Raw genomic sequence first — 12,886 nt, 5'->3', positions numbered from 1 at the left:
CCAACTGGTTTCAGTTAGGGGAGCCTCAGTTTCCTCGCCTGTACTATAGGCATGATCATGGCCTCCCACACCCGGGGTTGTTGTGAGGCTTCCGTGAGAGGAAGGACAGGAGCTGGGCACCGGGCCGTGTGCTCAGAGAGCACTCGCTGTCCTTGGTGTCGGGTAGAATGGGCCTCAGACTCCCGCCCTCGGGGGCAGGGTTTCCAGTAGCAGGTGCCCGTGTGCACAGGAGTAGAAAACACGGGCTGTGTCATGCTCTGCATTTACAGCGTGGGCGTCCTCCGTCCCGCCCCCCTCCACTCTGGGCACATCGCTCCTCCTTCATTCCAGGGTTTCCGAGCACAGGCTGCTCAGTGGCAGCTCTTGTTAATTTGGCTGTTCCATCGGCCTATCTGCCGATGGCGTTTCCTGGCTCACTGGGTTTGCGCCCCGGGTGAGGCGCCTTCGTCTCTCTGGGTCCATAATCATCTTCAAGGCCACGTGACCAGAGGACCGTGGCTCCTACACGAATCATGATTTCAGTCCAGAAGTTGCATTCTTGAGAAGTACTTTTCGGAACCAAGAAACTTTTAAGCCAGCCTTTCTCAGAGGCAGCAACTACACCCAGGTAGGTGGGCAAGACCCCCTGTGCTACCCAGGACCGGGGTTGGTTTCTGAAGCCAGTGGCTGGTAGATCAGACTCTTTCCCCGGACGTCACATTTGCTGTGCATCCTTCGGCAGGAGGTCCTGGTCTGCGTGCCCCTTCGTCCTGCGAGGAGCAGAGGGGCCACGTGCAGACACAGGAGGCTCCCTACTCGGTGGCAGCTTGTCTGCCCCTGCGGAGGCCTCAGTGGAGGGAGGAGGCACCGTCAGGACCCCCGGAGAAGCCAGAACAGTGTCCTCAGTGAAAGTGGGTGCCGTGATTGTGGGCACCTGTTCCCTTGTGGGCAGTCAGCTGCAGCTGGGGCGTCAGCGGCGCCCTCCCCTCTGTCCGTGGCCTCAATCTGCAGGGAGGCCTCCAGCTTCTTGCTGGTCCCATCCCAGGCCCCCTGCCGACCGGTTCTTCTGGAGTGTGGTCACCACATGCTCCGTCCCTGGGGCTTTCTGACGTCAGTTTCAAGATCTGGAACTAAACAAGCAGAGAAATTAGAGCTCATGTACCGATCAAGAAGCAGCCAAGACACTGTGGGCCTTGTTCTCAAAGCTGCGGTGGGAATCCGGCTCAATGTGAACGGCTCCACGTGAGGAGCTGCAGCTAAACGGCTGGAAAGGAAGGGGCGGCTGCAGGATGCCCCCGGCAAGTGAGCCTCGGTCCTTGGAGAGCCCGAGAAGAATGGTTTGATCCGCTCCTTACAGGAAACTGCCCGTTAATAGGGGACGTTACTGTCACTTCCTGAGGATTAAAGACATTAGAGATGGTTACGACCGGTCCTTCTGGAGTGTGGTCACCACATGCTCCGTCCCTGGGGCTTTCTGACGTCAGTTTCAAGATCTGGAACTAAACAAGCAGAGAAATTAGAGCTCATGTACCGATCAAGAAGCAGCCAAGACACTGTGGGCCTTGTTCTCAAAGCTGCGGTGGGAATCCGGCTCAATTTGAACGGCTCCACGTGAGGAGCTGCAGCTAAACGGCTGGAAAGGAAGGGGCGGCTGCAGGATGCCCCCGGCAAGTGAGCCTCGGTCCTTGGAGAGCCGGGGAAGAATGGTTTGATCCGCTCCTTACAGGAAACTGCCCGTTAATAGGGGACGTTTACTGTCACTTCCTGAGGATTAAAGACATTAGAGATGGTTAATACCTAAAATTATGTTTATGTTCTCCGTGAAAATGTGATAAAAACCGCGGGGAACCTGACTTCTGGAGAGAGCCTGATACTCAGGACACGTTGCCTGGGAGACGGCCCCATCTCCGATGGCGGGTCCCCTGGCGAGGGCACAGCCTGGCTCGCTGCTGCCCACCTGGAAGTGTGACCCTGTCTGCTGTGCCCTCCCTTCCTGGTCAGGGGTCCAGGCCCCTCCCGCTGCCCGCTGGCGCTCAATTACGTCTCATTTGGTAACAGACCAGCCAGTGGGTGGCAGCGCAGCTGCAGGAGGGTCTGATGAGGCCGCTGGAGAAAGAACAGGCGGTGGCTTCAGCATTTATGCAGATTTGTGACGAAAATGAACCTGGGAGAGGGGAGGGGACCTTGAGGTGCTGGCCCTGGTGTCTCCTGGAAGCCTGAGGCGAGGGGAACACAGATGTCTGTAACAGAGTGAGAGGGGCACTGCTTTATTTTCTTTCTTTTTCTTTCTTTTAAAAAAATACATTTTTATTGATTTCAGAGAGGAAAGGAGAAGGAGAGAGAGATAGAAACATAAATGATGAGAGAGAATCATTGGGCTGCCTCCTCCTGCACACCCCCCACTGGGGATCAAACCATGTGCCCTGACCAGGAATTGAGCCATGACCTCCTGGTTCATAGGTCGACCCTCAACCAGGGAGCTATGCCAGCCAGGTGCCACTTTATTTCCGACTGTAGCCCAAGCATCATTCTTCCTCTGATTCTGGTTGTAGAAGCTGGGGAGGCTCAGCTTGCCGTGGGCTGCAAGGCACCATGGGCACGGCAACACCATTTGTTCGTTCATTCGTCGGCCACTCATTCGTTCGTTCATTTGTGGGAGGATTGGTTGAGCCTGTGTTGTGAGCAGTCTCTTTGTTGAGGCTGAGACGCTGAAGATGCTGTTCACAGCTCTCTCAGGATGTCCAAGGTCGTGCCCCCCAGGAACGGACCAGCTGAAGCACTGCCACGGAGGAGCCGGCTTCCTGAGGAGTCCAGCTGGGCGTACAGAGTGCACCCCACAGGCCCAGAATCTCGCTGCTCTAGGAGAGGGCCCGGCCCTCCGGAGGATTGGTTGAGCCTGTGTTGTGAGCAGTCTCTTTGCTGAGGCTGAGACGCTGAAGATGCTGTTCACAGCTCCCCGCTTGCAGGGTCTCAGGATGTCCAAGGTCGTGCACCCCAGGAACGGACCAGCTGAAGCGCTGCCACGGAGGAGCCGGCTTCCTGCGGAGTCCAGCTGGGTGTACAGAGTGCATCCCACGGGCCCAGAATCGCGCTGCTCTAGGAGCGGGCCCGGCCCTCCCGATGGTGCGGGGCTGGGGCGGGAGTCTCTGGGGCTTGCAAGTCTGAAGGAGGGCGTAGGGGGTGTGGGGGCCACTGAGCCTCTCAGGAGGGTGCTGGCCCAGCGTTGGTTGCACAGCTGGTCAGGGGCCAAGGGGCACGAAGGAGGTGCTGAGGCTGCCCCTGCATGGCCCCGGGAGGGCGACCGGCAGTGTGGCCGGTGGGTGACCTGTCCTGAGTTCCTGCTTCTCCCTTTCCCAGCTGTGCCTGTCTCCTCACCTGTGTACGGGGACACTGCACGTAGTGCCTCCCGCACAAGGTGAGATGGAATTGCTGAAACGCAACAGCTGGTCCTTCTGGTCACTGTCCTCTGGCTGTTGCTCCTAGGGCTGGGCAGGCCCCATCCTGTGTGGCAGGGCTGCCGTCAGGCTGGTCAGTTCGCTTCCCGCCTCCTCCTGCCTCAGAACTCACAGGGGTGAGGCCAAGACAAGAGGGGCTCCGGGCACGGCACTCCAGCAGCTCTTGGCTCCTGGCCTGGGGGAGGGAGGCGGGTCCGTGAAGACCCCTCGGCCCTGCTGACAGGGAAGCCTTGCTTCCTTCTCATCCCTCACCCTTTGTGGGGCCACGATGGGTGACCTGTCCTGAGTTACTGCTTCTCCCTTTCCCAGCTGTGCCTGTCTCCTCACCTGTGTACGGGGACACTGCACGTAGTGCCTCCCGCACAAGGTGAGATGGAATTGCTGAAACGCAACAGCTGGTCCTTCCGGTCACTGTCCCCTGGCTGTTGCTCCTAGGACTGGGCAGGCCCCATCCTGTGTGGCAGGGCTGCCCTCAGGCTGGTCAGTTTGCTTCCCGCCTCCTCCTGCCTCAGAACTCACACGGGGTGAGGCCAAGACAAGAGGGGCTCCGGGCGAAGGCTTGCTCTGTCTACGGCACTCCACCAGCTCTTGGCTCCTGGCCTGGGGGAGGGAGGCGGGTCCGTGAAGACCCCTCGGCCCTGCTGACAGGGAAGCCTTGCTTCCTTCTCATCCCTCACCCTTTGTGGGGCCACGAGGTGGGATTTATTGACCCTTTCTGTGCATGAATCCTTGCGTAAGACAATATTTAAATAACAACCCTAAATTTGCAATGACAACTAATAAAGCGAATTCAGGGTTTCAGGGAGCCCTTTATTAACTATAAAGACATTATGGGTAACTTCTAACATAGGAAAATAATGAAAGATCAATATGGCTCGTGGACAAAACTCAATGTGACTGTAAAAATCAACAGGGACTTGCTTGGAAGTAGAATATTTTACACTTTTAAGGCAAATTAATCTCAGTGTCAATAATGAGAAACCACTACGAAGTGGAAAGTGGCCAGCGGGCCCCACAGGACACGTGAGAAACAGCCCAGCAGCCCAGACAGTCTTCAGGGTCCCCCCACGAACCACAAGCTGCATTTCGGGTTCGGTTTGTTTTTAACCTGGTGTGAGGCTTGGAGACCTGGTCGGGGTTTAGTCGGGTGGCCCATCTGAGCATGCAGCTGCTATCGATTTTGTTTCTATTTGCTGTGTTTTGCTTTTGTAAGTGTGTACCCATAAGCAGAAGGTATATCCATATAGTAAAGAAATACTCATCTGCATATAACATACATGTATGCACACACGTGCTACCAAACCAGAGCGGTCCGCCACCCGACACGCAGCAGAGCCAAACCCTGATCACCGAGTCTGCGGTGGAGAAAATAGGGTTGTTCATCGGAGGCAGGAGAATGAGGAGGTATTGCTTAAATGTGTACCCATAAGCAGAAGGTATATCCATATAGTAAATAAATATTCATCTGCATATAACATACATGTATGCACACACATGTGCTACCAAACCAGAGCGGTCCGCCACCGGACACGCAGCAGAGCCAAACCCTGATCACTGAGTCTGTGGTGGAGAAATTAGGGTTGTTCATCGGAGGCAGGAGAATGGGGAGCTATTGCTTAAAACCCGAGCTCCTGATGGCTCTCAGTCAAGGGTTTCTGGAGGTGAAGATTGATTGCGGAGGGGGGCAGGGGGCGGGGTCAGTGGTCCCCGGCCAGGCTGATTGGCTAGTTCTTGTGCAAACCTCAGCACAACAAACAAATGAAAAACAACCCTCAAGTTCACCTTCTTAAGCCTCTTTGATGGGATTGGGGATTCGCCCCACCCGTCCGTCCGTCCGTCCGTCCGTCCAGCCCAATGCCCTGCTTGAGGGTGTGCGGGAAGTGTTTGGGTCAGAGATCACGAGGCAGAGCTGTGACCCTGCATCGTGAGTGAGGGGAGCCTGGAATGGGATCCCCCACAAACAGGTGCCAGGGGTTTCAGAGTTCTTAGCAGCACATTGCTCCGAGGTCGGAAGTCGGTTTCCCGCAGGGGAGCGTACCCACAGAGAGAGGGCTGATACCCAGGGCAGGAAGGGCAGGGAGCTGCTGGCGGTGGAAGGAGGCGTGGCCTGGAAGAGGGTGATGGTGACTGACAGCAGGTGTTTTGTGGATAATGTCAATGTGTCAGTTGCTACCCCAAGCAGGTCAAGTGTCCCATTTCATTTAACCCTAAATACCAGCAGGAGGGTAGTTGGGCTATTCACAGGTGAGTCTGAGAGTCACTTCCCCAAGCCCCAGTGAAAGACAAAGGCCAGAGGCCAGAGGTGCCCCAGAGCATGTGGCCCTGAGGGAAGGTGCTGAGGGCTGGGGGACCCTGTGATGTGGAGCCCCAGCCCAGGGGATGCAGGAGGGGGTGGGGTGAGGGGCACCTCTCACAGGGGAAGCTCTGTGAGACCCCAGGCTGTGGGGACCCGAAATGGGGCAGAATCGCAGTCTCAGGTGTGGGGGAGGCCACTTTCTGAGCGGTTTCCATATATGTTCATTACAGTGCTTACATAGTAATACGGTGTCGTAAATTCTCACTACATGATAAAACACCATTTAAACCGGTTTAAAAATATAACTGTTTAACTACCCAGATGGGTGGGGGAGGTGAGGGCCTGGGCGCCCCCACACCTGCAGCCAGCCCCACCCATCAATCAGGTGGGAGAGGGGCGGTCCTTTCTGAACCCAGGGGGTTAATCAGGTGGGTGAGCCCCACCCTGGGTCTCAGGAACATGTCTGTCAGAAAGATGCTTTTAGGATGGAGCCACCAGGTGATAAAGGTGGGGCGTCATTCATTACGTGGTTATTTTAGTGCCCACGCAATACCTAATGGAGCAGAGAGAAGACCCATCTAAAAATGCTGCCTATGGCGTAGGGGTGTCCTGGCAGGGAGCAAAGGGCAGCTGCGAGATTAGTGGGCGAAAGGGAGAGTTCTTCTCGGGAGGAGTTACAGGAAGGCGGTTTCCTCACCGTCCTCGCTCTCTGCGCCTCACCAAGGGTCACATTGTCACAACCATTTTCAGCATCGGACCCTCATGTCCCCGTGCACACGCGGCTGCCGCGATCGGGCCACTGATTCCGGTGAAAAAGGAATCCAGTCTCTCCCATTCGGACTCGCGCCCTGGCTCTCAGCAGGTTGGCTGCGGCCATAACTCACTGGCTGGAGAGGAGGAGCCCCGCGCGACTCGGGGAGCCTGCGAGCCGGAGCTCATGCATAATGAATGTCCTTTGCTTTCCCCCAAACAAACCTGCAAGGACAGTTGTTGTGACTGTAAGTAAATAGAGCGTGAGACTCACATCCCAGAGGGAAGCAGGGACAGTGGCTGGTCTGAGGAGGGAAGTGAGATCCTGGCTCTGTTACGAGGGAGCCCTGGACCTTCTGAGACCCCGTGTGACCTCCAGAGCTCAGGAGTCCCCTCCCCATGGCGGTGTTTGCACTGGCCGCTCTGTCAGAGCAGGTCTGCCCGCATCTGAACACCTGAGACTGCGAGTCCGCCCCACCTGAGGTCCCCACAGCCTGAGTCTCCAAAGAATTCCCACCCCCGTCCCCTTGGATGGTCCCAGGAATGTCAGAGCTGGGGGAGCAGAGGTGCTTTTCCTCCTGGGAGGGGGCAGAGAATGAGAACCATTGCACAGGTCAGTGTGCATGCTGGGCAGACCTGGCCTCTGGGCAGTGGGGAGGGGACGCCGGGACTGAGAGTGCCAGACCCTGCTTTGTCAGAGAGCTTGTCAGATGCCGGTGGACCTGAGGCCGTCGCTCACTCAGGCCAAAGGGAGCCCCTATAGGCCCTGAAGGTGCCTTGTCCAGGGATGTGCCACACAGCGTTTCTCATGCTTTCAGAGCATTACGAGCCGCCGCAGCGCCCAGTGATGGAGGACCAGTTAAATGGGTTCTGTGTGTGCACAGCGCAGGGCACTTCGTAGCCACTGGGGGAGGTGATGCAGGGGTTCTCACTGTCATGGGGAGATGGTCTCCAGGCGAGGTCAGAGTGGTGGAGGAGCTGTGAGGGCGGGACCACTGTTTTTGCTTCCCACTTTCTCCTCCTGCCATGTGACCTTTCCGTGCCCTTGAGAGACTGATGTTGGGCTTGGCCAAGTGCCTTGGCCAATGAAGTGTGAGCAGACCTGACAGGAGAAGAGGCTGTGAGGTGCTGGAGTGGCTGGTGTGACTGTGACCCTTGCTCTGACGATCTGCCCCTGGATGAGAGAGAGAACCAGGTAATCTGGGGCCAGAGCAGAAACGCACAGCTGCCCAGCCTGGCCCGTCCTGCTCGGCCGAGCCTCAGGGGACCTGCAGGCCCTGAGCCCGGGAATAAGGCCTCTGACGTGGAGACTGTTCACTTCCCAGCATTACTGTAGCGGGAGGTGGCGGATCCAGGGAGCTACAAAGCAGCTTCCATTTACAATCCTGTGTTTATAAGAAAAGCTGCTATTTAGGGGGATGACTGATGCCATCTGTATTTATACTTGTACATAGTTCTGGAATGATAAACAGCTAGTGTTTGGTGATAGGACAGGAAGTATTTTTGCTTTTTTATTGCTTCCCTATGTTTACAAACATAATTTGCACACACATTCTTTAAAATTTTTTAAAAATTGATTTTTAGGGAGAGAGAAAGAGAGAGAGAGAGAGAGAGAGAGAGAGCGAGCCAGAGGCTGAACCCCCAACCTGGGTCTAGGCCCTGACTGGGAATCCAGTTGGCAACATTTTGGTGTACAGGACCAATTCACTGAGCCAGGGCCACACATTCTTTTTAAAGAACACATTTGTGTGTGTGTGTGTGTGTGTATGTGAGAAATGATCAAATATCTTTCAGCTACTAGTATTATCTTTGCAATCATAATATTGAGATTTAAAAGCTCCATCAGGACTGAATTTTCTAGAATGTCTCTAGATAGGGTGGAGGCCTTGTCTGTGACCTCCCCATCATACTGCATACAGAAATCTTCAGGAAATGTTCATTGAATTGGATCAAAGGGTCTCCATATGTTACCACTCAACCTCTTCTCCCCAAATACAATTTAAAATATTACCCAGTTGATAGAATTTTATGTAAAATTCTATCATTGTATTAGCCCTTTGCAATTCCAAAATGGTTCCATGAGCAAACTTTTGTTGTTGTTGTTAATCCTCACCTGAGGCTATTTTTCCATTGATTTTTAGAGAGTAGAAGGAAGGGGGAGAGACAGAGAGAGAAACATCAATGTGAAAGAGGCACATTGATCAGTTGCCTCCTGCACATGCCCCAAGGTGGCACCCAATCCGGGACCCTTCAGTCCGCTGGCCCACACTCTGTCCACTGAGCTAAATCAGCCGGGACCCCCTGAGCAAACTTTGCTTGGCTCCCTAAGATACGTGTCTGCACCTGGGCGACAGCGACTTCCTCCTTTTCTGTTCCCTCTCAATGACTTTCTGTCTAAAGATGGGCAACCAAGGACCCAGTCACTTGTTTTTCAGGAGTGGGAGCAGAGGGATCCCAGGAAACCCCTTCCCTTGGCTTAGTGCCCCACATGTCCAGGTGTGGGCTGGAGGGAGCCGGGTCCTGGGACCACACCACATGTAAGTCTGTGGTGGCTGTTCCCTTGAATTTAAAGGCACCAAATGTAACTCTTGTGATTAATAATCAGTGGTGGGAAGTTCAGACACCACCTATGTTTCTATTTTCCTGGGCAAATTCATGTTTTTGTCTATACGATTTTGGAGAGCTTATTTTTCTTGCATGGGGACATGTTTTCTAGACATTTTCGGTTCTAGTCTCTACAGGGTTATAAGCCTGGTGGCCTATGTAAATAGGTATAGATCTTCTGAGGAAATCTATAAAAATATGCAGACTCACCCTACACAGAGCTGGGAGATTTTGATGACTTCAGCAGTGGCGGCTGGCGGGGCTGCTTTTCCACGGAGCTGGGTGCTCGCTGCCCGGCCAGCGGCTCTGGGGGCCACCTGGAGGGCTCCCGCTGGCTGTGACCACTGCCAGGCAGGGAGTTGGCCGCTTGAACTGCTAACAGGTTTCTTTGAAAACCAACACTTCACCTGCTGGTGAAAATCCCATTCAACAGGTGAAAAATCATTGTTTCTAGTCAACTGGAAATGGCTCTGAGATAAGGAAAGAAAGAACTATTATCCCGTATAATAAAAAAATAATATGCAAATTGACCCTAACGGCAGAACGACCAGAACAACTGCTGGACCAGTCACTGTGAGGTGCATTGACCACCTCTTGGTGCCTTTCCCCAGCCGATCGCCTGATGGCCACCCGCGGTGGGGGTGGGGTCTGCGAGCGGCGGGAACAGCTGACCTCTCGGTCCCTTCCTCCGTCCGCCCATCAGGCACTATCACCGGATGGCGAATGGGGAACTGGGGGTGGGTGGCAGCGGGAGGGGGGGCGGAGCCAGCTGCAGGCAGCTGGGGAAGATGGCCCTGATCACAGGCCAGGACTAGGGACCATACCCATGCATGAATTTTGTGCGCCGGGCCTCTAGTTGATAATAAAACAACGCATGGGGACATATTTCTGAGTGAAAGAAATATTCTGAGTGAAAGAAGCTGGTCAAAAAATAGTGCGCTGTGTAGTTCTATTTGTAGGAAACTCTAGGAAATGCGGATGGGTTCCCGGCGACAGGAAGCAGATCAGCTGGGCGGGAGGTCGGGGACAGGACTGGATACATTTGTCATCTTGATGGTGGAGATGGTGTCACTGATATAGACATTTTTCAAAACTGACCAAACTGTACACTTTAAATACAGGTAATTTATCAAATACCAATTATACTCAAAACTGCTAAAAGTGGGAATCTGTGAGAGCCGCTTGTTAATGTATCCAAACATCGATCAATGGGTAATTCGTTCTGACACTCACACCCCCATGCCCTGAGCTGACCCCATGTCCCCGGGTGAACCAGCAGGTGCTGGCTGCTCAGTGTCACAGCCGAGGGGGCAGGGGAAGAGGCCTGAGGACTCGGGGAAGATTCGAGAGTTAGGGAACGACGTGGCCCAGGCCCCGTTAGCCACCTGATGCCTGGCAGGTGACGAAGACGCTGCTTTGCAATCGACTGAATGTGAAAGTCACCCTCATCCTCCGTTCCCCCCGCAGGTCACCGTGGCCGCAGAAGGAAACTGCGAGGCCTGCGAGATGGGAGGTAGGAATTGCTGCCCGTGATTTATAGTTTTAATTAAGAGCTTTTAAAGCTTTAATTAAAAAGGTACATGCGCATTTAGTATTTGAGAAAAATGCCTTTGTGTTTGGGTCAATTGAAGAACATGAAATAAAATGAGACACATATTTCTAGTCAGAAGCTTCAATAAGAAGCAATGTACACAATTAAAAAGCAAATTTAAACTGATTTGGGCATAATGGCTGCATTGTGGGGAAGGGGCTGAGGGAACAGCGCTTTGCTTTATTGCAGTGGAGCTGGATATCAGGTTCACCCAGCAATGAGCTGCCACCCTGCAGGCACACGTGGGAGGGCTGTGAGCCTGGGGGGCCTGCGGCATCTCCCCACCTCCCCCCGGCCTGTCTGCTGGGTGTTGTCCTTGGCATTTTTCTTTGCTTCTCAGACGTGGGAATTCGTGAACAGCAGCAGGTTCACATCCTATGTAGTCACGCCCGGGTCTACCATGGCCACGAGCTCGGGGATGTGGGGTCCGGAAGGACTGACATCCTGAGGACAGTCACTCACCATGGCCTTGGAGATGCCACTGCTTTGCCCCCAGGTGGGGTCAGGAGCACCTGTGTGTTTGGGCTGCAGACCCACAGGAGTGTGGCTGCGTGTGACCAGGAAGGGTGGCTGACCCCGTGATACGGGCTTGCTCTGACGCTGGACTCTGGACGCTGGTGGCAGAGGAGGGGGTGGGTGTCGGGACTGTGAGCAGTGCCCCCTAGCTCAGGCTGGCAGCTGCAGGGCACTGGCCACTGAGGCCACAGAGCCTGGAGGTGCCCGTGTCTGCAGGGTTGTGCTACCGCGGGTGACCCATCCATGGGCTTTGCTGGCTGGACCCCTGCACTCACCACGTCCTCCTAGCCGTGCCCAGTGGGACGTTACCACAAGGCCTCAGCCCCCAGCATCGCCAGAATCCCACCCGCTGGGCTCTTGTTGGGAGGGGCACCCAGCACCCTAGGTCCCATGCTGGCCTGGGCCTTCCCAGGCCGGGTGTGGCCCGACCAAACCACACGGGCTGGACCTCTGGGTCCTCAGGGCTACCTGCGGTTCCTTTTCTAACCCTCCGGGATGCTCCGCTCGGCGCCATGGCGGCTCCTCTTCTCCCCTTTTTGCTCACTCCTTGTTCCTTCTCAGGAATGGGGTCCCTGCCTGGCTCTGGGTCTGGCCTTTGGCTGGATTGGACTTTGGGTCCTGAGCCTCCTGAGGGTGACCGTCAGCTGCCACTGACCTGCGTGTGCCTGGCTGACGAGCCCACCTCGTGGTCTCTGCTTTAAGGAGTCCTGTATTTAGAAGGTGGATGGATTGTACTAATTAGGTGAACAATTGGCTTCATAAATGAGCAACAAAGAACCATATCAGACAAGCTGCCTTCGAATAACAAGCCTGAACTCTACTTGAGGGGACTGTGTAACTACAAATGCGTGTCCTGCCCATATTCAGGGGCTTGTCCTGCACCAGATACCAAAGAGGAGAAGAATCTGTCCTGGGGGTGTTTATCCGTGTCCCCAAGTCCTTTCCAAACTGCAGCCTCCAGCTGCTCATCGTGTGCAAACCACGCCTGGGGAGGTCAGCGAGAAACTCCCTGGATCAGAACACAGTTCCTTCCAGGAGTGAGAGCTTCCTAACTCGGGCTGCGGTTTCAGGCGTAGGAAGAGCTGTGACTGAAGTAGCTCAAAGGGCCATCGTCCAGCCCCACCGGACATCAGCTGGCAGGCGTCTTCCCCGAGGTTGTGCAGGATGTCGGCCCTCTTGGTACCAGGAGGGGACACGCTTACTGAACTTCTCACCTCCTGGGCCACAGATCAAACAGGAAGACATACATCGTCAAACATTCGAATCACGGAGCAGCTGCAAAACTGGCTTGTTTATCCAACCGCACTTGGAGCGCCTGAGAGATCAACACCAACTGTTGGCTTCCTTCAGAGAACCATAATGTTTTCATAATTAAATGAAAAAGAAAACTGCGAAGAACTGACACATAAACTTTCAAAAATTATCCATGCGCGGTACTGAATCATGCCAACCCCCACCGCCACCCCGGGTTTTAGGGAGCAGAGCCTCCCCTGCCCTGGCCCCACCTCCCCTGTCCTTGATGGTGAAGCGGGCCAAGCTCCACCCCTCAGAGGCCCTGGGACAGCTCCATTTGGAGGGACTCAGCCGTGGCCAAAGTCACCAACCTCCATCTGAATGTTGGTGGTGGCAGCAGCATTGGTTGCTCCTGAGGGACAGGAGCTTGGGCTTCTGACCACCGGGTTGGGGCGGGTGGTG

The 12,886-nt window shown here is 54.9% G+C and overlaps 1 long non-coding RNA gene across 1 annotated transcript in view; it reads left to right on the top strand.

Moving 5' to 3' along the window:
* The first annotated feature begins 351 nt into the window (after positions 1–351).
* The window catches only part of LOC102254344, a 61,219-nt gene continuing 48,684 nt past the window's right edge, over positions 352–12,886 (top strand). The window contains exon 1 of the long non-coding RNA XR_001364699.1: positions 352–607. This is a non-coding gene — a long non-coding RNA (uncharacterized LOC102254344). The remainder of the gene's footprint in view (positions 608–12,886) is intronic.

This window comes from Myotis brandtii, unplaced genomic scaffold (genome assembly GCF_000412655.1).
Source record: "Myotis brandtii unplaced genomic scaffold, ASM41265v1 scaffold604, whole genome shotgun sequence".
In the NCBI taxonomy this organism is placed as follows: Eukaryota; Metazoa; Chordata; class Mammalia; order Chiroptera; family Vespertilionidae; genus Myotis; species Myotis brandtii.
Note: the sequence above shows the minus strand (reverse complement) of the source record. Positions and strands in the feature narration are given on the sequence as shown.